The sequence below is a fragment of the Narcine bancroftii genome, unplaced genomic scaffold (genome assembly GCF_036971445.1).
Source record: "Narcine bancroftii isolate sNarBan1 unplaced genomic scaffold, sNarBan1.hap1 Scaffold_301, whole genome shotgun sequence".
Lineage (NCBI taxonomy): Eukaryota > Metazoa > Chordata > Chondrichthyes > Torpediniformes > Narcinidae > Narcine > Narcine bancroftii.
The window spans coordinates 41321-66394 of NW_027212038.1; the positions used below are offsets into that span (position 1 = coordinate 41321).

Sequence of the window (25074 nt, forward strand, 5' to 3'; positions counted from 1 at the left end):
TGTCCTATTTAAAATGAGTTTCACGCATGCACATCTATTTGTATATGTGAAGTAATGTTTCTTTTCATAACTCAATGAGCTACTGATAAAACTCGTACTACGCAGGACCAACCTGAGTTTGTTCAATTGAAGACCACGCAAATGGAGTCACCTTTTCGGACAGCTCCTGGATCCACTTTACAGGTAAGGCCTCCTTCCTTATGATCTATCGTTTTCTTTGCTTCTTCTCTGTTGATCGTTGTAGTTTTGTCTTTTTTCGGATTCATCTTCAAATTTTTCCCTGTTTAACTTTCCATTTGTTAAATTGTATTAAATAAGTACTTTACTTATTGTCCACTCTGTTAAACTTTTCTCTGGAAAGCAGACTGGACCAGTTACTATTCCATCACTTGACACCACCCCCCCCCCCACCCCTTCCTGTAGTGAGGTAACCAGAACTGCACCAATACTCATAATTTAGCCTCACCAATGTCTTATCAACTTTAAAATCACATTCCAATTCCTGTACTCATTACTTTGATTTATGACGGCGAATGTGACCAAAGCTCTCTTTACAACCCTATCTAATTGTGATGACTGTTCAGCAAATTTTGTATCCGTATTCCCAGATCCCTCTGTTCTATTGCATTGCTCAATGTGCTGCCATATATCGTCTATGTCATTTCTTGGCTTGTCCTTCCAAAATGCAACATCTAACACTCACAACATACTCATAACAGCCATTCATCTCTCTCTCTCTTCTTAACCACATCCTCGATCTCCCTCAAAACCAAAGTTCCCTACTCCTGTTATCTTTGCCTTTAAAAATGTATATCTGGATAAACAATATTTAACATACATTATATCAACGACGTCATTGCCAGACACAAACTAGGGTTTCTTTTGTTTTCAGTTATTTTTCAATTAATTAGTTCAATATGGGTTTAATATGGTCATTATAGATCATAGCATTAAACAGAATGTACACTGTGCTTACATCAAAGGATAGTCTATTGTAGTATTACATATTTCCAATGCATGTGCATATGATACCACCTGTTATTTGTTTGATTAAAATGCTTTGTATGAGGAATTTATGTGTTAAATTCAATAAAAATATTTAAATAAGAAACAACCTGACCCAATCCATGCTTTCAACTGTATATCCTTTCTAATTTAATTAAAATTAAAATTTCACCAATTGATATAATAATAACATTATGATCAGTGTTCCTCCAAACACACTTCCGCCACCTGGACTGTCTCTTGTCCAGATAGGAAATCCAGTATTGTACTGGGTCAAGGTGGTTTCTCTATATCTTGATTTTGATATCAAACGGTCTGTCCACATTAAAGATCAAAACTCCATCCCTTTTCAGTGATTTATCCCCTCAGTGTCAGCCAATTGCCACTCACAGCCATTCTTACAGCAAAGAGGATCAGTGTTTATCAAAGCAGAGACCCAGAGACTGCTTAAAGAGGGAGTAATTGGACGAAGTAAGAGTCCATGGCGAGCCCAAGTGGTAGTTGTGAAAAACCACATTAAGAGACGACTGACTATTGACGACAGCCAGACAATTATCTGTTGCACGAACCTGGATGCCTACCCCCTGCCACGCATTAATGAAATTATTAATTAGATAGCGCAATACAAAGTGTACTGCACTATCGACCTCACAGCTGATCACCAAATCCCCATTAAGAAAATGCTATACAGCATTTGAGGCTGATGGGGGGTTATGCAAGTTTAAAAGGATACCTTTTGGTGTCACTAATGGTGTGTCCGTGTTTCAGAGGGAAATTGATAAGATTGTTAGGACGTATGAGTTACAGGGTACGTTTTCCTATTTGGATAATGTCACTATCTGTGGGAAAACACAGGCTGAGCATGACAACAACTTAAAGAAATTTTTAGCAATAGTTAAGGAACTCAAACTTACATTTAACAGACAAATATGTGTTCAACTCAACAGACCCACCCATTCTGGGATACATTTTCCGCAAGTGCGAAACCCACCCCGACCCAGAATGAATGGCCCCCCTTAAGAAGTTTCCACCCCCAAACTCAGCAAAAGCCCTTAAAAGGTGTATGGGATTCTTTTCCTACTACTTCAAATGGGTTTGGGAGTATGCCACGAAGGCACATCCTCTGTTTGACACTAAATCTTGAAGGCTTTCAAGATAATTAAATCTGATATTGCCAAAGCTGCACTTTGATCCATTGATGAGGATGATTCATTCCAAGTGGAAAATGATGTCTCAGATTGTGCCTTGGCAGGAACCCTTAATCAAAAGGGCAGACCTGTGGCATTCTACTCCCACACGTTATGCAGACCTGAACTTAAACATCATGCCATTGAAAAAGAAGCCCAGGCTATTATTGAAGCTGTTCGCTACTGGAGACACTTTCTAGCCAGTGGAAAATTTACTCTTGTCACTGATCAGAAATCTGCAGCCGACATGTTCAGTACTAAACGCAAAAGTAAAATCAAGAACAATAAGAACTCTCAACTTATAATTATGTGATCCAGTACAGACCGGGCAGGTTAAATGATCCCTCTGGCACATTGTCACGATCTGCTGATGGTGCTCAGCTGGAGGGACTAAAAGAGATCCATAGCAGACTGTGCCACCCAGGAGTCATGAGGTTCTTCCACTACATAAGGGCTAACAACCTTCCTTCCTCTTTGGAAGAAGTCAGGAAACTGACTAAAAGAATGCAAACCACAATGCTTCAAAGCTCCAGAGGCCATTATAATAAAGGGAACCCGAACTTTTGAGAGGATTAGATTAGATTTTAAAGGACCGTTACCTTCCAACAACAAAAATGTATATTTCCTAACTGTAATTGACGAATATTCCAGGTTTCCCTTTGCGATACCCTGCCCTGACGTCTTGTCAGCATCTGTCATTAAGTCATTTGACATAACTTTCAGCATTTTTGGTTTTCCCAATTACATTCATACCGATACGGGCTCAGCATTCATGAGCGCTGAACTGCGGCGAGCCCTGCTACGGAAGGGGATTGCCACAGCCGTACCACGAGCTACAACCCGCGTGGTAATGGGCAGGTCGAAAGGGCTAATGCTACAGTCTGGAAGACAGTTAATCTTGCTTTAAAAACACATGGTTACCCTGTAACCCGATGGCAGGAGGTGCTGTCTGAGGTGCTACATTCTATTCGGTCATTATTATGTACTGCAAGAAATCAAACACCTCATGAACGTATGCTTGCCTTTCCTAGGAAATCAGGAACTGTGATGGACTGGCCAGCCTGTTTATCTGAGCCTGAACCGTGCTGCTGAAGAGCCATGCTCGGGTGTGTAAAGCAGTCCCCCTAGTCCAACCAGTTCAGCTACTGCATACCAACCCCAACTAAGCTCATGTTAAATTCCCAGACGGGAGTACTGACACTGTACACCTAAGAGATATGGCTTTGCCTGTTTCGCCCCTTCCTCACACCCCTGCTCAGAGTGATCCTGAGAGATTGGCCTCATCCTCCCAGCCTGTGACCCCTAGTAAGCTTTCAGATGGCCATGCTGAAGCTCCACTGCCTCACACTGGTGATTCTGGAGCATGTCCAGAAGTCAGTCATTCCCACACTACTGACCCAGGACCTTTTCCAGTTCCCAAGGGTTGCAAAGCAGCCATCTGTATTGAGAAGAAGCACCAGAATTCATAAACGAGCTGATAGGCTGACATTTTCATAAAACATCTCATTATATTTCGATTGCTTGATAGATACTGGCATATTTTGGCTGTTAGATTATTCTCAATGCCAAACATGTTATCCATGTATGGCTTGCTACAGTCTTTCCTAGAAGCTATCCTTTTGATTTTAACCCTTCTTCTGCTGGGCGTGGGGGGGAAAGAGACTGTGGTGAATGTTTGTCAACCTGCCTGTCTCCCCTCTGGCGAGCCTTGCTGTACTAACATTGGCTGTGCATTATCCCTTCTGTTCAGGACACTCCCCTTGCGTTTAACTATATATGCACCTATTGTCTTTCATTATTGTATCATGAGTTTCTGCTAATAAAAGCCATCATTATTTTTTGACCACATCGTCTTCTCTACTTCTTCAACTGGCACTTCAAAAAGCTCCTTCAAAAGCTATTTTCTCTTTACAGTCAAAATGGTTCTTGCTTGCAAAATCACAATTATCAATTTCACTTTTATGAAATGGAGGAGCTAACCACACCTCTGTACTGGCTATAAACTTCTCAGTTAGACTAGAAGATAGAATTCTGCTTTGTCTGCTCTGCCTGATACCACTACAACCTTACTCCATTTTTAACTCAAATTGTCTCTGTCTTTCTTTTATCTCTCACACCACTTGCATTCTTTTTTTTCCTCTTCCTCAATTTTTAAATGACTCCTTTCAAACACGAGCTTTGATTTAATAGGTTTACACTCAGAAATTTCTCTAATTCTGCATCTTCAAACTTGGCCTCTTCTACATATTTCCTTGCTATAATTTCCTTTATCTCCACCTTTCTCAGGGATAAATTTCCTTCAGAAAGTCCCAACCATTGAGCAACATTCACCAAATCATCCCTTTATGCCTTCTGCATTTCTGCAGGAGATGGTGACTTGAAAACCCTTTCAATATCCATTGCTGCTTTTACACACACACGCAAGACTCTCAATTAGCTTGGAAAAAGGACTGTACCAACCTCACCTAAATTTAACTGATTACAAAGCTCCAAATTCTGTGCTGCCTGATGAAGCACATACATTATAAGCTCCCCAATTTGGTTAAGCGTTATTAGCTCCAAATGTCTAAAAAAAACCTCGGATTGTGAGAAGTACCTTCGCGTTCACAAAATATGCTCAAGACAAAAGTTGAGAACCAAGAACGTTTATTTACATTTACAACATTGTAAGGTTGTGTACTCTCCCCCTACCTCGGGAAAGTACACTGAGGGCGGGATGCTTGTTTGTGTTTCTACATTTTTCAATTCACCTCCCCTTACATTTTTCTTACAGTTATCCTTCTTGGACTGGTTTCGCCTGACTTTTGACTGATTCTGACTTTCTCCTATCCCGTACTCACACCTCCTTTCCCAAACCCCTATTAAACAAGCTCTTTGTGTGTACGTGCATATTCCTTAAATTCCTCTGTTATCTTGCTTACTCTGTTCTGCTGTTTTTCATGCGCCAATTTACACAAAGAACATTTTAGCTTTTTTCTTGCTTTTTTTTTCTACCTTCTATAACTGTTTCAGAACTCCTAACATTAAAATAATTACTGTTTCTAAACTCCTGCAATTAAAATAATAACCATTTCTAAACTTCTTCAATTCAAATAATAACTGTTTCTAAACTCCTACAGGATGACAAGTCCCCAATTTTGTTATGAAACGCACATAAAGCGCACCAATCAAAAATGAACCAGACAGTGTTCAATTTTAAAACACTAACTTTATTTCTAACTCTTAAAATATAATCTTAACTTTTAAACTATCCTTAACACTAAATCTATCCACATCTATGTGCATGTGTGTGTGTGTGTGTGTGTGTGTGTGTGTGTGTGTGTGTGTGTGTGTGTGTGTGTGTGTGTGTATGTTTGTGTGTGTTACCCGAATCATTAACATCCAGACCATAATCTAGAAAGTTACTTCATGATCAGTCTTGTGTTGAAACATCGTCCTATGAACTTTGATGCCCAGAATTAATGATGAACTGATGGGAAGACTGGAATTGTGGATGCAATAGATTCGTGATTTATTCATGTTTTGCCTTTGAAGAAATGTCCATCCTCACGAACTCCTGATCTTTTTGTAGGCAAGACTGGAACTGAGTGGCCTCATTTTACAATTCCTTAGCCGTGGTCTCTCCAAGTAACAAGATGACCTCAACTGTTAATCAGAATCAAAAGAACCTCGTGGTGTGGGTCAATCCACCAAAATGGCCCAGTCATTCAGAGAGCATGCGTTTCATCATTAGATAGGGATGCTCGTGAATTTCACTTTCTTCTGCATTTTACAGAATGACTGGCCAGAGAGCTGCTTAAAATAGCTGTTTACTCTCCAGCAATGAGCATGGCCCTCCCTTGAAAAATCAATGTCTTTGCAAATGTATCGAATCTGGAACAGACTGTGACAATCCTTCCCTCTGTTCTTTCAATGCATCAAATTATCGTTGGACTGTCTTGTGCTTGGTGCTTGTATGAAATGTTAAATGTTAACTGTGACCATTCAGGCAAGTTTTTCCGATTGCGAATACATCTGCCGTACAGCAGACAAAAGCACTTTCTTGTAATATGACACTGTTGTGAGTACATGACAATAAGTTTCATCTTTAATTTAGAAATCTTTTTGAAAGTCCTCCACTGGTATTCAACTGTCCCTCCATCTAGCTTGTGTTCCCAGAACTCAACCACATCCCCTTTGAGTTTCCCTTGTTTTGGCATAACAAACTGGTTATGTTATGATATGATATTACATGACCTATTATATAATAAACAGTCATATTTAGATCACTTTTTCCAAGTGGATCCCAATATAAAGATTGATAATTTTACCTGTATCATTGTACAGGAGCAGATCCAAGATAGCATGTTCCTTTCCAGGTTCAGTAATATGATAATAAGGAAAGCCAACCAATGACGTCCTCCTCCAGGCAACCTGGACCAACCTGATTCGTCCAATCTATATCCATGTTAAAGACCCGCACGATAAGAGCTGTTCCATCCTTGAATGCCTTTTATATTTCTTGATTTATTGCCCGTGCCACTGAAATAATAGGTGGCCTTGAGACAACTCCTGCTTTGATTTCTTTCCAGTTACTATTCCTAATCTCAACCCAAACGGACTCGACATTTTGCTCCGAACATCTTACATCACGTCTCACTATTTCCCTGATGTCTTCCTTAACTAAGAACGTTAGCACACTTCCCTATAGCTTCCTGTTTGCCCACCATTATTACCTGATATCTTTGGATATTTAATCCCCAGTGCCTTCCACGCTGGAACCACAATGCCATAGTAGTGGCCATTAAATCATACCCCTTTGTACTGATTTATGCCACAGGTTCACTGACCTTGTTTATAACACTAAATAGATTTGGATAAAGTGTCCAGAAACCCATTGAGCTTTCAAAATCCAGTCATCTTTGTTCTTTTGCACAGCATTTATCCCGTCTGCACTTGCTTTTCTCTTTTTTAACTTATGATTTTATTCTATCGGAATATTGTATCCTGGTTATTGGGGGATCCTGAAGCTGCATATAAGGAGTTCCAGAATCGGCAGTTCCTTTGTTTTTTTCTGGTTTATTTTTAATTTTGAAATGTCTATGCTGTAATTTATGATCCTTGTGTTCATGTATGTTAATGATCTTTCCTCACAGCAAAAATTGAAATGATCTGATTCAGCAGTGCAGATCTATTTTACTCGATAAATTGAAACAGTTCTGGTCAATAGTAAAGAGCCTTTAATGGGAACTAGACAGGTTCTGCTGAGAGGTTATGTTCAACAAAATTAATGGTGTCTGTTTATATAGGAGTCAATAAGGTGATCATAACATTATTGGATCCTATTTTGAAGAAGAGAAAATGGCAGCGCCCCTGGAACTGCTGTACGGCGCGGACTAGGGGTGAGCAGGGAGCGGAGATCCAGCGCTCCCGCGGGGTCCACTCCGTTTATGCTTTGAATAGCTAATTATAGAAGATGACGGTAGTTTGATTAAATTCCCGTGACCTCAGGGGACACACACAAAATTGTGGGGCCTCTGCTGGACAGAATCCACGAGGGGTTGCAGACTGACGGAAGCGCAGAACAGACACAGTGCACCAGACGGCTGGGAGACGACCACAATGGGAGAATGAAAAGCAGAGCAAATGGGAGGGTGACCACGGCAGCGAATCTGTGATGGGTTATTTAGCTGAAGAACCCACACAGGGGTCCGCTATTCATGACTTGAGGTGAATAACCGACGGAGGCTGTGGATGCTAGAGACCGGTGTCAATGGATTTCGATTCATAACTGTGGACTGCTGGGGACTTGCTCGAAACTAGCTGAAGGTGTACCATGTAACAGAACCAGCTAAAATAGGGTGCAGAGGGGTTTGAAGGGTTACTGATGCTATCAGAGATTCGAATCTGCACTCGAGTTCAGGGAGCCAATGGTTTGGTCTGGACTCTGCGTTGCTGCAGAAGCGATGGAGCAGAATCCACGGACACTCGGTGACTCTGGGAGGACTCTCTTTAAAAATGTTGCATCTCTTTCAGGAAATTTCTACCGATGGCAAAACTGTCTACAACAATTTCTTGTAATCTTGTCCTGTTTTTAATTACATGACAATAAATTGAATCTAGACTCTTAGATCTTGAAATTTGAATCCTAATTTCCTATCTATGAGGGTCAGTGCCGCGCTTCGCTATGTCCATCTTCTCCAACTGCAGACTCTTTACTTTTATCTGTGTTGCATCAACTACACTTGAGAACGGTGCCAGGAAGAAGAGATCATCATGAACACAAAAGGGTCAGAAATACTGCGGGTCAATATAAATTGTCCAGATGTGGAAAAGAATTGGATAGTGGAACATGCTGCTTCTTAAATGGTAAAAATCCGGCTGTATTTGACATTTTCCATTTAAAAAATACGGTACCGTTGTGGTCTGGAAGGGTCTGGTCAGGGTGCAGATCAGCAAAACAAGTCAAGATAATAATTAGGCCAATAGATTAGCCGAAATGTCTATCTATTCTGTCGTGTCCAGTGGATTGTTGTTGTTCACGCGGCCCTTCTACTCTGTGCGGAAAGATCATTTCCATTTTCCCACTGACCGGCACACATTGCAAGAGCAGAAGTGAAACGTTGATCTCAAGAGACTTTATCCAGCTCCGCCCATAGAGGCGGAGTTCACTACCGATCAGTGGGCCCAGGTATGATGAAATACCACTCTCATCCATGCCGCGGCTCCATGGGCATCTCCTATTGATTGCTCACTGAGCCACCTCGACCGTCCGTCTATCACTGGGCCAGGAGCAGCAAGCAAACAAAGTTGCACGGAAACTGATTATTACATTTATTTTCAGTTTCATAACTGTCGCTTTTCCTCATTGACTCACACACAGATGATGCCAAGCTCTTTCTGGATCAACTACACCGGAAGGCGGCAAAAATCATCAAAGATCCACCCCACCCAGCACATGCTCTTTCTCGCTGCTGCCCTGAGGAATGCGTTGTTGGTTTCACAGGACTCGCCCCACCAGGTTCAGGGACAGTTTCTCCCCCTCCACTATCAGACTCCTCAACAACAAACTCAAATCAGGGACTCATTTAAGACCCCTTACTTGTGCAATTTATTGATTTTTTTATTCTCTTGGTATTGAACAGATGCTTTCCATTCGTTATCTGTTTACATTTCTTTACAAACACATGTTGAGTGCATTTTTTTGCACAACTGGTAATTACCACAAGGTGGTAATTCTGACTCGCCCACAGGTAAAGGAATCTGAGGGCTCCATGTGATGTGTGTACTCTGACAATAAATCTGAATATCAGATTTTCCAACATTTCTTTAATACCTGTTGGCTCTTAAATTATATCTGTTTGAATGAGCGGATAGGTTTCAAGGTTTCGATGTGCAAACAGCATTCGTTAGGTATCGGTCTGCTAATAGTTAACATTTCTTCATGTTGGTACACTCGGATCTAAGGTTTCATACATTTGGCGATGAGCGTCACCGGGCATTTCACCACCTCCATCAGCTCCTTTCGAAATGTTCTCAGGGTCAGTACATAAATCCCCATGTTTGTGCAGGTACTAAGAATCGGGACCATTAATGCAATTGCTGGAAAATCACTGGCGACGAAGTACTCAGCCCCTAAAGCACGCTCAGTCACAATGAATACAACTAAAATACTCCACAACAATATGAAACTGCCAGATATGCTGAAAAGTAAAACAATGGATTTCCTCCGTTTCCCGATCTCCGGGTCATTGTCTCCATTTCTGTGGCCCCTGATCTTCTTGCGGGCCCGACCAGAGAGGAAAATATATCTGCCAGTCAGTGCATTGAAGAACAAAATCAATACGAATGGAAGGAAAAGAGTTAAAGAAAATATGAACAACTCAAACGAAGCCCACGCGGGTGAAGTTAAAAATGCCTTTTTCCAGACACAACCCCGCGGTGTACCGTTGGTGATAAAACCTGGGTCCATTGTAAAGTACCAGGGACAGTTTGTAACACAGCTCAGCACAGTCACCGTGCCGAGAAAAAGTGTCGCCGTTCTCTCGGTGCAATATTTTATTTTCCAATTTTGACAACAAATGGCAACAAACCGATCAAATGTAAAACCCAGCGTGAACCAGAACGACATCATTGTGGTTGCCCATATCAGGACCCAGTTAAGAAAACACACGGGGGTGATGGTCAGGAATGAAAATGGGAAATATATTTCAACAATGCTCCTTAATATGGCTTCATGGAGGTTCTGCAGGAGGTCAGCCGCTGCAATTCCCACAAGCTAACGAATGATACAATTAGAGAGGCCGCACTTTCCTCGTGTCAAGGTCACAATCGCCATCAAGTTAACTTGAAGGAAAGAGAAAAAGTACATTATAATGGGACACTTCCTGATCAAAATTGCCACCTCCTTGCTTTGAAACCGAATGAGAAAGACAGTACCTGGCCTACCAATCTTCTTTTAAATTTTTGGTGCTCGTGTTCTGTGAAATGAGTTTCTTGGAGGAAGGTCAGGTCCACTCCCAATTTCTTTCTGTACGCCAGGATTCTTTCTCTCAATCTTTTAATTCAGTCCATTCAGATTGAAACTCGGAAATGTTATACATTTAGCCAGTTATCGAACCCATATTTCCTTTGTACGTTGGTCGCTCAGAGATCCTTCCTCATCAAGCCCCTTATTATAAGCCATCCCTAGTCAACAGCCACATCGTTTCACTGAGTTACAGACATCCGCTTTCAATCATCTAAATTGTCCACAACTCAGTCAGGTTTGTATTCTCTTAAGGCTTTTTCAGGTGCATTCTACGCTAAGAGCGTGCCTGAAGAAGCAGAAGCGGCCCCTTACATTGCCGTTCAGGTGGCAGCGTTTAAAGCTCAACGCTGGCCACCTGAAGGACGCCGCTGCACAGGATGCGGCTCTGAGCACAATGGGGCTCCTGCCCAGTGTCAGCTGTGATCAGCAGCCTGACCCTTTAACAGCTGCATTCAGGCGGTGCGGGAGCCACTGAGCTGGGCTGATTATCCCTCTCGGAGGACGGTGACGTCGCTCGCCTCTCCTGCACATTCAGGTGGCATCAAAACAGCTGCATATTGCCTAAACATGCGGCTTTACATGCGGGCAATTGGCCACCTGAAAGTGCCTTCTGTTTCACTCCAGACGAAGTCTTTCACTTGATCCAAGAAAGGGTTGCTGAAGGATATCTCCAATTCAGCCAACATCCATGCGCAGAAGTGATCAAAGTTTCGGGTTTACGAGACCCAAATAGAAGAGTAAACTTTCTAACTATCAAAGAGGAAAGAAACAAGGCAGGGGCCCAGAGCTGATGGAGAATAGGACGGAGGATGAGAGAGGCGGAGAAACAGTAAAGAGTGAGATGGGGGAATAAAAATGAGGAAGTCAATGGGGAAAGAAACTTTGGAGAGTAAAAATATATGCAGGAGTAAAATCACAACCGAAGGGGAAACGTGCAATCTGATTCACTCAAATCTAAAAGAAATCTGTCGACCGGTGACTGGTGATCCCTCCAGAAACAATGGTTGTCATACTGATCTATGACAGAATTTTCATTCTGGATGTGGAAATATTCAACGACTTCAGTGAATCTAGAGCCCGGACGGATGAGAAACTGAACAAGTTCTCAGTCAGCTGAGAGACCACCGCGGAATCACACCGTGCCAGAGAATTCACATCCAATCTCTGGCCCGTCAATGAGAAATAAAGTCATTGAGAACAGGTCAGCGTCGTTCAGTTCTGCAACAGCGTCCAGATCCAGGAACACCAACCCCACCGCCCTGTATTGGTTGACCATGAATTTCGCAGAACAAGCTTATCAGCGTGTGATTCCACTCTGGCCACAAACTCAGCCCTCAACTGCTGTCGTGTTCATGGGACTTGTCCGCACATTGAACTGTCAAAAGGAAGCCTGGCAACTTTACCGAGATAACGGCTTAGACTGAGACACCGGGTTAATTTAAAGGAAACCCCATCATTGAGCAGACGTCGCTCATCGATTTCATAACTATTAAACCGCATCCCATGAATGCGGTCCACATCCAACACCAGCAACTGGCTGGCTGACTGGGAAAAACACGCCGGGTACATTTGCTCACCTGGAACACCGACAGCTGCCACAACAGGATAATAAATGGCAATGATTTGACTTAGTAACCAGGCTCCCATGTTCTCAGAGAAGTGACAAATCAAACGTCAATGAAACACATTTTTAACGGCATCTCTTCTTATAGAAGAGAGGAATCTCCAGCCGCACGGATCTCTTGGTAATTGATGTGAGTTGCATTCACTGAACAAACAAGTTATGTCACCTGCTCCCAGAATAACAGCACTGTGGGGATTCCAGACTCAAAGTGCAAGATCCACCATCAAAAGGCATCGTTTGGATGCCATGACAGTGAGCAATGATGACATGTATCAGGATTGTGAGAGGGTTGATGTCCACTCATTGGTTCACTGTGTTCCCCATGTTTCTGCATCTGAGAGTGCTCTGCTTTGGTCGCATGAATGTGTAGATCCATAATAACTGAGGGTAAACAGAGAACTGCACCGCAGTCGAGGAAGGCAATTGGAAGACATTATAAAGAGACGCCAGTGTCACTGGAGTTATCAACAGTTTCTTTCATCCGGACTCAATTCCTACTATTGGTGGGAATAATAAAATATCTTATGCTTGGAGTCAGAGGAAATGTGATAAATGAAGATTCTGCATCAGTATTTACCCAGGAGCGTTACGTGTAAAATCAAGATGAGGAGAATGGTGTGGAAAAGGCTCGTGTGCTCGGGACGTTTGAAAGTAAAGAACGAGATGGGTCTATTTCCGACATAAGTCGTGAAAGACCTTAAGCGTTGATGACATTTATTTCAAATTATTGGAAAAGGCAAAAACAGAGACGGTCTGGACCTTGACAAAATAATTGATATCGTTAAGAGGCGAGAGGACCCCAAATCCAAGCATCAAAACCTGTGCACCACGACAAAGGGTTACTTAAACAAAAGTTGCTTTGAATTATCTTTGAATATGAAAATACAATCAGACTTTAACTTATCTCTATTGACTCACTTAACCTACTTAACCCCCTTCTAATTCTAAGCACACGTGTGTGTAAGTTCAGTAAAGTGCTTTAGTTCACAGTCCAATCTCACTGGTTGCAGACAATACTTGTACTGTGCACAGAAGTTAACATTAATACAGTTCACCAGGCTTTGGTGCTCAACAGATAAATAGTTACCACTCAGAAGGCTCTCATTGGTTTTCAGAGAGAGAGAGTGTTTAATTGTTCCAGGACATCCCCATCTGATTCCATTTTAATCAGCCACTCCAGTGTCTTGCTCACGAAATATGCCCACCTTCAGGGTTCTCCAGTTGATAACCTCTTTCTTTCAGGACATCACAGGAAAACACTGGACAGCGAGTCCTCTCCTTTGACCAGGCCGTCTTTCAAAGCTCGCCAGCTTGTCCCTCTGGAACCAATGCCTGTGTCTCCTTCCTCTCTCTCTCTCTCTCACTCCCTCCAACAGATCAAAGCCTGTTTGTTTACTGTTCTCTGGCTGCGAAGATCACATGACCTTCCACACAGGAAATGGTCTTTTCCAGACAAAGCTGACAAATGCTCTTTTCCAGACAAAGCTTCCAGACAAAGCTGCCACTGTTGTTACATTTGTTGCCTTTTCCAAATGACTGTCCATCATGAGTCTAAGCATCTTGCAAAAGCAGCTGCAAAATCTCTCTGTTTTGAAGTGTTTTTGTTTGACCTGCTCTCACAAACCTTTCCCCATTTATCTCCTAAATACCTCAATATACTCTGTTATAGTATATTCCATCGAGTGAAGAAATTGGAATGTGGTGCCGTTTCATAATTGCAGTTGAAAATTGCAGCCACCTATGTCAGAAATAAAACTTCTCACACATGAGTCTCTTTAAAACTGATGACACGACAAGCTTTATTTACAAGTCTGCAGAGTTGGACTCAACTGGCTTCTCACCAGTTAAGCCCCGATACATACAGTGCATTGATTTTTATACCCTTGTTGTTTGCCCTTCCCCTACTTATTAATACTGTTTTAATTGGTTAGTATTGCAAAAGCATTCTAAGTACAACTGCATTTTTAATTATCACGTTCGTTACGTACACTGCGAACTCTACATACACTAAATTCTGTTTCTCACCCTTCTTATCAATCTTTTGTCTCCTGCATGTCTCTCACTATGACCATGAAAAGATATGTTTAAAAAAAAACATATCCAGCTGAACCTTTTGTCCTTGGCTGCTAGTAAGCTCCCTGTCCGTTCTGGCTTCCCTTTTTATGATTAATCATCACATTTTAACTTAAGCCATTTTAACCTAAATTCTCTATATATAACAATCCACCCCTTTCTCTCTTTAAAATGTGTGTATTATATATATATGAATGGGGATTTTAACTCGGGGAAGAGAAACGTTTCATGATAAATTAATCTCGTGCTGAAGTAAAATTCTAACGGGGTCTCCCAGTCCCCCTGGTTGCATAGCCTGTTGGACCATGGAAATCACCAGGCTGCGTAGACAGGGAATAATACAGGGCAAAACAAGTAGGAGGAATAAAATACCTCCGATGACCCACAATTGGTTACATTAAAAGTTCCTGCAATTCTAGTTGCAAGATCAACAAAAAGGTTATCTCCCCCAACTGCGTGACCGAAACTTTCATGGTTATTTGGATGGACTCGATCTAAGTCCGGCTGTCTTAAAGGGGCAGGCACTTTCGAGTGTGGAGTGGAATTTCTTATTGGAACAGTACGCTGGTGTATGCAAAACCAGAGTCCATCAGGGCATGGTGGGCCTGAGTCACCCTTCCAACCGTTAAGAGGGAAAGGAGTGGTATTAGGAATCTGTATATAATGACCCATATTATTTCCTTCTTTTTCCACACAAGGGGTATATGGATGTTGGGTGGTATTTTCTGCCCAGCATTTCTCAGGAACTGAGGTATGGGAAATAAAATTACCCTCCTTTCTTCCCCAAAAGTGGTCCTGAAACAGGACCACTGTGTCTCTGCATTTCTTACATTTCACACCTGATAAAGACATAGGCAAACTAAGAAAAATCAAAGAACATAACAATAACATTGTGAATCAAATCTTTCTGCGAAATCGCAAGGTAAGAGGTTTTTTTCCAGGAACACAAGTCCAATCTGAGTTCGTATCAGGGTCCTGAGGCGCCTCTACAGGTCCCCTAAATCTGAATGCGTGCGTCCACCCCTTCTCTCTTGTTCGTGCTGCAGCCTCTGTAGTTAAGAGAACTTGGTATGGACCTTCCCACTGGGGCTGGAGTTTTTCAGTTTTCCAGGTCTTGATGAGAATCCAGTCTCCTGGTTCCACTTTGTGTAAAGAAAAGTCTAGAGGCGGTGTTTGTGCCAATAGTCCTCTCTTTCGTAAATCTGTAAGAGAGCGTGACAGTGCCTGTAAATAGTTCCTAACAAATATATCCCCTTCCCCCAAGGTGGGACACCCCTCAACTGTACTCCAGAAGGGAAGCCCAAACATAATTTCATAAGGGGACAACCCTACATCTTTTCGTGGGGCAGTACGAATTCTCAATAAAGCCAGGGGCAGACACTTTATCCAAGGCATTTTAATTTCCACCATTAATTTTGTCAATTGCATTTTTAGGGTTCCATTCATACGTTCAACCCTCCCTGAGCTTTGTGGATGCCAAGGGGTATGCAATTTCCAAGAGACCTGTAATGCATTACAAATCAATTGCTGGATTTTTGAACAAAAATGTGGACCCCTGTCTGTCTATAGAATCCATTATACCATATCTGGGGATTATCTGTTCTAGGAGGAGGCGAGCTACTGTAGAGGCTGTAGCATTTACTGTTGGGAAGGCTTCCACCCATCGGGTAAAGTGATCTATTACCACCAACAGATACTTCCATCTTTGGACTTGAGGTGACTCTGTGAAGTCGATCTGGATACTTTGAAAAGGGCGTATGGCTAATGGTTGACCTCCCATGGTCCCTGTCCTCATTATCTTCTTATTAATTTTTGTGCATAGGTGACAGTTCTGCACCTCCTGTTGGGCCAAGGTGTAGATTCCCTTACACACATATTCTCGAAGCACTGTGTCACATAAGGCTTGGGTGCATTACAAATCAATTAAAATATTGCGAGTTATTTCTGTATTTAGAACCATTCTTCCATCTGGTGTCTTCCATGTTCCATCAGGCAGCTGGCTTGCGCCCAGCTGAGCCATGTCCTTTTCTTCCTTAGCAGTGAAAATGGGAGCCTTCTTTATGCCTTGTCTTATTTGGATTAAGGTCAGCAAACGGACTTCTTGTTGCATGGTTGCCCTTTTGGCTTCTTCATCAGCCAGTCTGTTTCCAATTGCTGTCGGGGTATCTCCCCTCTGATGGCCTGATATGTAGACCACTGCTATTTCCTGGGGTAATGTCAAGGCTTCTAAAGTCAGAGTAATCATCTGTTCATGTGCCAATTCCTTTCCTCTTGATGTAATTAGACCACGCTCCTTCCAGATCTTACCAAAGGTATGCACTACCCCGTATGCGTATTTGGAATCAGTGTAAATCGTTCCAGTTTTCACTGCCAGTATTCTGAGGGCTCTCTGCAAGGCATATAGTTCACAGGACTGCGCTGACCAGCTTCCGGGTAGTCTCGTGGATTCTACTACTTTCCAAGTATTTCCTTCTATTATAGCATACCCACTTCTTCTCATTCCGTCAACACATCTGGCGGAGCCGTCAATGTAGAATTCATATCCTTCTCCCAGAGGAGTATCGCAAAGGTCTTCTCGGGTCGTGGTCTGAAGATCCGTCAACTCGACACAGTCATGCTCCACCTCTCTCTCTGTTTCACTGCCGTATAAAAACTGAGCTGGGTTGCAGCTATTAATCTTTGCAAACTGTAGATCTTCTCCGACTATTAAAATGGTTTCATACTTTAATATGCGAGAATCAGTCAGCCATCGATGGGCAGTTTGTCAGCCCATCATGACACTGGGTCCATCATTTTGGAAAGGAAAGCCACTGGGTGTCGCTGACCGCCTTTTTCCTGTGTTAAAACTCCCACAGCTGTTCCTTGGTTATGAGTGACAAATAGCTGGAAGGGCTGTTTTAAAGAGGGCAGAGTGAGTACCGGGGCTCGTGTCAGGCGATGCTTCAAGTCCTCAAACCATCCCTCCTCCTCCTGGGTCCATTTCAATGGATATTCATTTTCATTTGTCAGCTTTTCATACATAAACTTCACCAACGCTGAGTAGTCCTCTATCCATAACCTACAGTAACCTAAGAGTTCCAGGAATTGTCTTATTTCCTTCTTATTACGGGGTAACGGCATTCTAGTGATTCCCGCAATCCGTTCAGGGGTAATCCGTTTCTGTCCTTTACTTATCTGGTGTCCCAGATATACCACAGTTCTCTCAACGAACTGTAACTTGTTCCTGGACACCCGTAGACCCTTTTTCCCCAGATAATTCAAGAGTCTAATTGTATCTCCCCTCATTTCTTGTTCCTTGGGTCCTGATCCATTGGTGTACTAGGGTCTACACCCGCATACTGTTGGACATTCTTTCTCACCCTCTCCAAGAAATCAGTAGGGGACTCGTCTTTCCCCTGGTGGTTCCCAAATGCCTTGGTGAAATTGTGACCCTTTGGCACAGCCTCCCGTATCCCTTTAATTGTCCACTCTCTATATTGTCTCATACTTGCCAATCCCTCGTGTGTTCGTTTGTCCCACCTGGGTTCATTTAAGGGATATTTTTGTTCATGGGGTCTGGGGTCCCCAGGTTGTTCATATTCCCACATGAGGAGGGCAGCCCGTCGAATCATCTGCCTCTCCTGGGGTGAGAATAATGTTCCCATTATTGCCTGCATCTCTTCCCACGTATATGTGTTTGGTCCCAGGAATTGGTCGAGCTGTTCGGCCAGTCCTATAGGATCTTCCAATAACTTTTTCATTTCTTTCTTAAATCCCCGCACCTCTGTACTAGTTAGGGGAACATTCACATATCCCGTTCCCCCTCCCGGTCCTCCCATAGGAACTTCCCTCAGGGGATTTAGGCTTATTGAAAACTTTGATGGTCCTGGACCAGTCTGGGATCTTGTCCAGGGTCGGTTTACCGGTGGAAGTTTAGGGTCCGACTCCCTTAATTCATTCTTTTTTTCCTGGCCCCTTTCGGGGCAATCAGATTCATCACCTTTCCCCTCCGGTAATGAGCTTTCCTCGGGCGCAGTAGGCACCGGGGGAATATAAGGAGGGGGAAGGTTGTCCAGAGGTTCCCACTTCTTTTCTCCCGCTACCCTCAATTTAAAACATTTTGTTAAGGATCCTGGCCAGGGAACCCAACAAAATGCATACGCTGACTCTTCTTGATTCACCTTTGGTCTCGAATTTACATATATGTTTAATGCTTGTCTAACCCAATCCTCATCAGATCCAAATTTCGGCCACCAGACCGAGGAACCTTTAATAGGTTGTTTTGACCAAAGGAGACAATATTGAACCATCTTTTTCTTGTTTTTGTCTCGATATCTTTTACTATCCCAATTTTCAAACATTCTCCCCAAAGGGCTGTCAAGGGGAACTCCCAGGAATTGTCCTGAATTTTCAGATGAGCCCTTAGATTTTGATCCTCCCATTATCCCACCTAGATCCGTTTATTGTTGCTGAGGACCCTCTCATTCTGGACCCTACTCCCTTCTTCTCAGACGCCTCGTCGGAGGTACTGTCCCTCCTTCGGTTACCGCTGAGGTTTCCCTGGGGTCGACCCCTCTCTTCTCGGCACTTCGTCGGAGGTGCTGTCCCTCCTTCGGTTACCGCCGAGGTTTCCCTGGGGTCTATCCTAGAGTCCCACGACAGGGTCCTCACGCCACAACAAAAGCTCTATACCTGATCTATTACGTTAGGTTTTTTTTATCCAAACAGGTGTATCCCGTTACACCTGTTACCCAATCCCCACACCACAATCGTAAGTCGTCACTTACCGGTGTCTTCTCGGGGATTGAACCGTCACCCTTCTCCTCTCCGTCTTGTCGTGTCACCTTGTCCGGATACCACTCGCTCAAGCCGCCCGAAGCGACGAGCAAGGGACTAGGAGCCGCTGAACTCAGCGGGGTGCACCACCTCCGATGTCCCTCTTCTCGCCTCCCCTCACGGCTGGAGTGTAGATCCCGGACGAGCCCCCATTTGTCAGAAATAAAACTTCTCACACATGAGTCTCTTTAAAACTGATGACATGATAAGCTTTATTTACAAGTCTGCAGAGTTGGACTCAACTGGCTTCTCACCAGTTAAGCCCCGATACATACAGTGCATTGATTTTTATACCCTTGTTGTTTGCCCTTCCCCTACTTATTAATACTGTTTTAATTGGTTAGTATGCAAAAGCATTCTAAGTACAACTGCATTTTTAATTATCACGTTCGTTACGTACGCTGCGAACTCTACATACACTAAATTCTGTTTCTCACCCTTCTTATCAATCTTTTGTCTCCTGCATGTCTCTCACTATGACCATGAAAAGATATGTTTAAAAAAAAACATATCCAGCTGAACCTTTTGTCCTTGGCTGCTAGTAAGCTCCCTGTCCGTTCTGGCTTCCCTTTTTATGATTAATCATCACATTTTAACTTAAGCCATTTTAACCTAAATTCTCTATATATAACAACCTACACATTCAAAACTCAAATCAATCAAGTCGAAGGATGTAACCATGATAGTTCTCAAGAACAATTGAACAGCATGTCAGGAATCCCAAAAGCGCTAACTTCGACGTTGTCTTTTGTAAAGTTAATGGTTGAACTGTACATGACTGTCCATTTACATCACTCACTTTCCTGACATGTTCAGGTGACAATCTCCCTTTAGATTATTGCCACTGAATTGGCTATCCCCACATGTACCTGCATTACACTGCATCAGCAATGCATTTGTGTACTTTGCTAATCTATTCCTGTTACCCTTCACTGTTCTGGAATCCACCTCACAGATCAAACTGCCACTCGAGACTCATTTGACAATCTATTCACTTTCTGCTGATAGATTATAAATATTTATTGTAAATCATCTCCCGAGATGGCGGTCCCCAGCAGTGGTGGTAGAAACACCACGGCGACTGGCCCTGGTCAATTTGTTTTTATTCAAATTCAGCACGCTCCTTTAAGGGCAGCTTGAGCTCAGTCACCTGGTGCATTGTGACATCATAATCGCTGCCCAGGGTGTAAGCTGGAAGGGATGCTGGAGTCAGAGAGAAACCTCTGATGAGGCCATTTCCCCATGGCTACCCTGCCATGTGGTGATACAAGTGGGGCCGGTTCACCATGAGGATGTGCACCGCCACACAACCACCCCCCAGAACCGGCTACGTGTCCTTTCGCTTTGGTGGCCAGCCTTGGCACTTGGGCATTTTTGTCAGGTAGTGGGGACACCTAACCAGGGTCCTCCAGTGGCTGCATTACAACATATTCTTGATGTTAGGGAATCTTTCATTAGAGATATTGTGGATTGTGTAGGTCCCTTGACAAAAACTCAGTCTGGAAATCAATACTTGTTAACAATTATGTGTGCAGCATCAAGATTTCCAGAAGCTATACTATTCAGAAATATTAAAGCTAAAATGGTGGTGAAGGCTCTGGAAAGATTTTTCACAGTGTTTGGATCACCAAAAGAAATTCAGTGTGGTCAGGGATCTAATTTTATGTTTGGATTGTTTCAACAATTAATTGATGAGTTGGAAATAAAACAGATCACTTCATCTCCATGTCATCCTGAAACTCGTGGAGCTTTGGAAAGATTTCATTCTAATCTTTAAATTATGATGAGGATTTATTGTTTGGAGAATGGGAAAGATTGGGATGAAGGTTTTCATTTATTGTTGTTTGCAGCAAGAGAGGTGTGAAGGAGTCATTAGGTTTTAGCTTTTGAAATTGTGTTTGGGCATCAGTTTAGAGGTCCTTTGATGTTATTAAAAGAACAGTGGGTGAATTAGGATGAGCAGTTGGACTTGCTGGATTATGTTTCTAAATTTAAAGTAAGGCTACAAAAAGAGTGGACTTTAGCTCGAGAATTTAGAAATAGCTCAGGGTAAAATGAAGTGTTTATTCAATGAAAGTTCAAGTGAGGAAATTTAAGGTCGGAAGTAAAGTTTTGATTTTTATTCCAACACATGACAATCCTTTGAAAGCTAGATTTTCTGGTCCAGACACAGTTAAATCAAAATTGAATGATATTATCTATGTTGTTAACACTCCAGATAGAAGGAATAAAACTCAGGTTTGTCACATAAATATGTTGAAACCTTATTATGAGAATCATGGTGGTGGAGACCAATCTCTATCAGAGGTGTTGGCTGCTGGCAGAGTGGAGGAAGTGGTGGATCATGAGAGTATGGAAATAAAATCTTGTGAGGGTAACCTTAACGAAACCATAGTTCCTGTGCAATTGTCTAACTCAGAAATTATGAAAAATTGATAGAAAATGTTAGTTCATCTCAATTCACAAGAACAGATACAGTTGAAGGATTTAATTTTAAAGAACACAGATCTTTTTCCTGACGTTCTAAAAAGGACATCAGTGATTTATCACAATGTGGATGTTGGTGAGTCAAATCCCTTTAAACAACACCCATACAGAATAAACGTTCAGAAAAGGAAAAATATGGATCAGGAGGTGGGATATATGTTGGGAAATGATATTATTAGACCTTCAAACTCAGATTGGAATTCTCCATGTATTCTGGTACCGAAACCAAATGGAACTGTGAGGTTTCGTACATATTGCAGGAAGGTTAATGCAGTAACTAAAACAGATGCTTATCCTATTCCAAGAATAGATGATTGTATTGATAAGATTGGAAAAGCTAAATTTCTTACTAAGTTGGATTTGTTGAAGGGTTACTGGTGTGTGCCTTAAACTGATAGAGGAAAAAATATTTCAGCTTTTGTTACTCCATCTGGCTTATGTGAGTACAATGTGTTACCTTTTGGCATGTAAAATGCTCCTGCAACATTTCAAGGAATGAAATTGTTTGCAAGATTATCCAAAGCAAACTTAAGTTAACTTAGCAAAGACTGAATTTGCAATAGCCATTGTGTCATACTTGGGTCATGTAGTTAGTATTGGCAAAGTTGCACTTATTCAAGCAAAATTGAATGAAATTTCTGAGTTTCCTATTCCCAATGGCAAGAAACCAGTGAGAAGGTTTTTATGAATGGCAGGGTATTATAGGAAGTTCTGCAGAAATTTTGCTGAGGTTGCTCTTCCTTTAACCAAGCTTTTGAAGAAGGAGGAGAAATTTGTGTGGACTTTAGAATGTCAGGCAGCTTTAGAAAATTTAAAATGATAGGCTATTACATTATCCAGTATTAAAATCTCCTGAGTTTGATAAATCTCTTTCTGTAGCAGTGGATATAAGTGAGGGAGCAGTAGGTTCAGTTTTATTGCAAAAACATAATGAAATCGACCATCCAGTTGTCTACTTTTCAAAAAGATTAAATGTTCATCTAAAGAACTATTCTACTATTGAGAAAGAATTATTGGCAATTGTGTTACCTTTGCAGAATATTGATGTGTATCTCAAGAACCAATTGTGGTAATTACTGACCATAATCCTCTGGTGTTATTGAATAAAATGAAGAACAAGGACAGAAGATTGTTAAACTGGAGTTTGATATAACGAGAATATAATTTGAAAATTGTTCATCTCAGAGGTTTAAATAATATAATAGTGGACTATCACTCAAAATGTTAAATATTGTCTTGTATAATATGCTGTCAACATATTTATTATGACATGTATATATTGTGAATTTTTATATTTTTAAAGTTTAGTTATTCCTGAACTTTAACTCAGTTAAAATTCCTTTAAAGAAAGGGAGATGGGACAATATTAATATTTGGGGAGAATTTATATGATTTAAAGTAGGTCATATACATACACACATCTTATTTGAAAGACTGAAGAATTCACATTGCAGGATCTCTGGAGAATGTAAGCACCTTTCACATGTAAGTGGTAATTGAACTGACATCATAAAATGCTTCACCATTTTCTTGCTGGAGTCATGCTGTCTATCAGTACCATTTCTGCAAAGTGCTCACAGAAAGGTCAATTCTGGATTGTTTAACTAAGATAACAACTTGAGAAGAAGAAAGAACAGCTGTTGTTTGCTAGAGAAGTTGGGGGTCTTGCAAGACATAGATCACATGCTCTTTTTGCAGTTGCAGTTGGAAAAGAGAGAGAGTTGAGTGAACACCTCAGTCAGTCAGTCAATGTGTGGGACACTGACAAGGAATTGAGAAAGGCAATCCAGGGAGAACTATTTGAAAATTATGAAAGCAAGTTCCAGTGCAGTCGATGGCTGGAAGTGCTATCTGTCTGATGTTTCTCTTGAAATAGAGGAAGGAATGGAACTCTGTGGTAGCTTGAAGAAAGCAATTACCATCTAGAAGACCCTGATGTGGCAAGTTTAATCATCGAGACCCTGAGGTGACTATTGATGTTATCTCAGTTGTGGAAATCCTCGAGCAACAAATATCTCTCTCTCTGCAAACCCTACAAGAACCTTCCTGAGCGGTAAACATCTACCTTTCAAGCATCAAGCCTGGTGAACTTTATACGTTACATTCTGTTCACAGTGATTGCCTGCAAGCAGAGAACTTGGAAGAAGGAGAAGTGAGATTGAACTGTGAACCAAACAACATGAATGCACACATTACATACATGTGCATTTAAAATTAGAAGGGGGTGATTTGCGGTACAGAGTACAGTATAAAAATAGAGTTAAATTAAAGTTTGATTCTATTTTCACATTTGAAGTTGATTAAATATAACTTTTGTTTTGAAAGCCACTTGTCTTGGTGAATGTCTATTGCTGCTGGGTTTGGGTTTCTTTGGGCTTGTAACACAAGCTATTGGGCTGCTCCAGTATCCCACAGTATTCTAACAGTCACTTGATTGGATCCTTCTTTAAACAAAATGAAACCTTCAGTCAGGAATGGTTTAAAAATATCCCTAACTTTCTCACTCTGAACACAGATGGTTCGTACCACCACTTTCTATTTCTTCCTTTTCAGTTCAGGACAAATTGCTCTTATGTGCCTTGGCTTCATACAATAGTGGTAAATAACACTTGAAAAATTTTCCTTCACCCATTTCTCTTTCTCTCTTCCTTTAACCTCACTTCTAGATTTTGTTTCTACTCTACTTGGATTGTCAGCAGTATTCCTTTGAATGGTTATCCCTGGTGTCCAATTAGCCAATTCTTGCCAAGTTTTTATATTATACTCTTGAATATCGTCAGGAACACAATTTTTAATCTGCTCAATCAGAATGATTTTCCTAAATAAATCAAAGTTATTTTATACTTTCATTGAGGCACACCACCGATCAAAACACACAACCTTCCGAGAAGCAAAATCCAGGTAAGATTGGGTTGGTGCCTTTTTTAAACTCCTGAACATTTGTCTATAAGCCTCTGGGACTAGTTCATAAGATTGGAGTATAGCCTGCTTCAGAAATTCGTAATCAGCTGCTTGCTGTACCATGAGACACGAATACACCTGTTGGGCTTTCCCTTTAAGAACACTTTGTAGCAGGAGTGACCACTGGTCTGGTGGCCATTTTAAATTTACAGCTACTTTCTCAAAATACTGAAAATGCTGGTCTATTTCAGCTTCCTCAAATGGAGGAACTAACTTCTACTGACTAGAAACCTTTCCTTCAAACCAGCACATGGGTTTTGGGCTTCTCCCTCTCCTTGCATTAGGGACAGCTTCAATTTAGCTAGTTCTAGCTCATGTTTCCATTCTTTCTCTCTCTCTTCCCTTTCTGCCTGCCTTACTGCTTCCTGTTCGGCTTTCCTTTCTGCCTCTCTTTTTTCCTCTAACTCTTGTTT

General features: G+C 41.8%; 1 long non-coding RNA gene across 6 annotated transcripts in view; it reads left to right on the plus strand.

Moving 5' to 3' along the window:
- LOC138750902 (uncharacterized) overlaps nt 1-25074 on the plus strand; it is a 160339-nt gene that overhangs the window by 37679 nt on the left and 97586 nt on the right. For 5 of the 6 annotated variants that reach the window (XR_011349587.1, XR_011349588.1, XR_011349589.1 and 2 more), the window contains exon 3: nt 106-183. This is a non-coding gene — a long non-coding RNA (uncharacterized lncRNA). Of the gene's footprint in view, nt 1-105; nt 184-5763; nt 7418-25074 lie in introns of those variants that run through there. The other variant, XR_011349590.1, reaches the window with a different exon arrangement.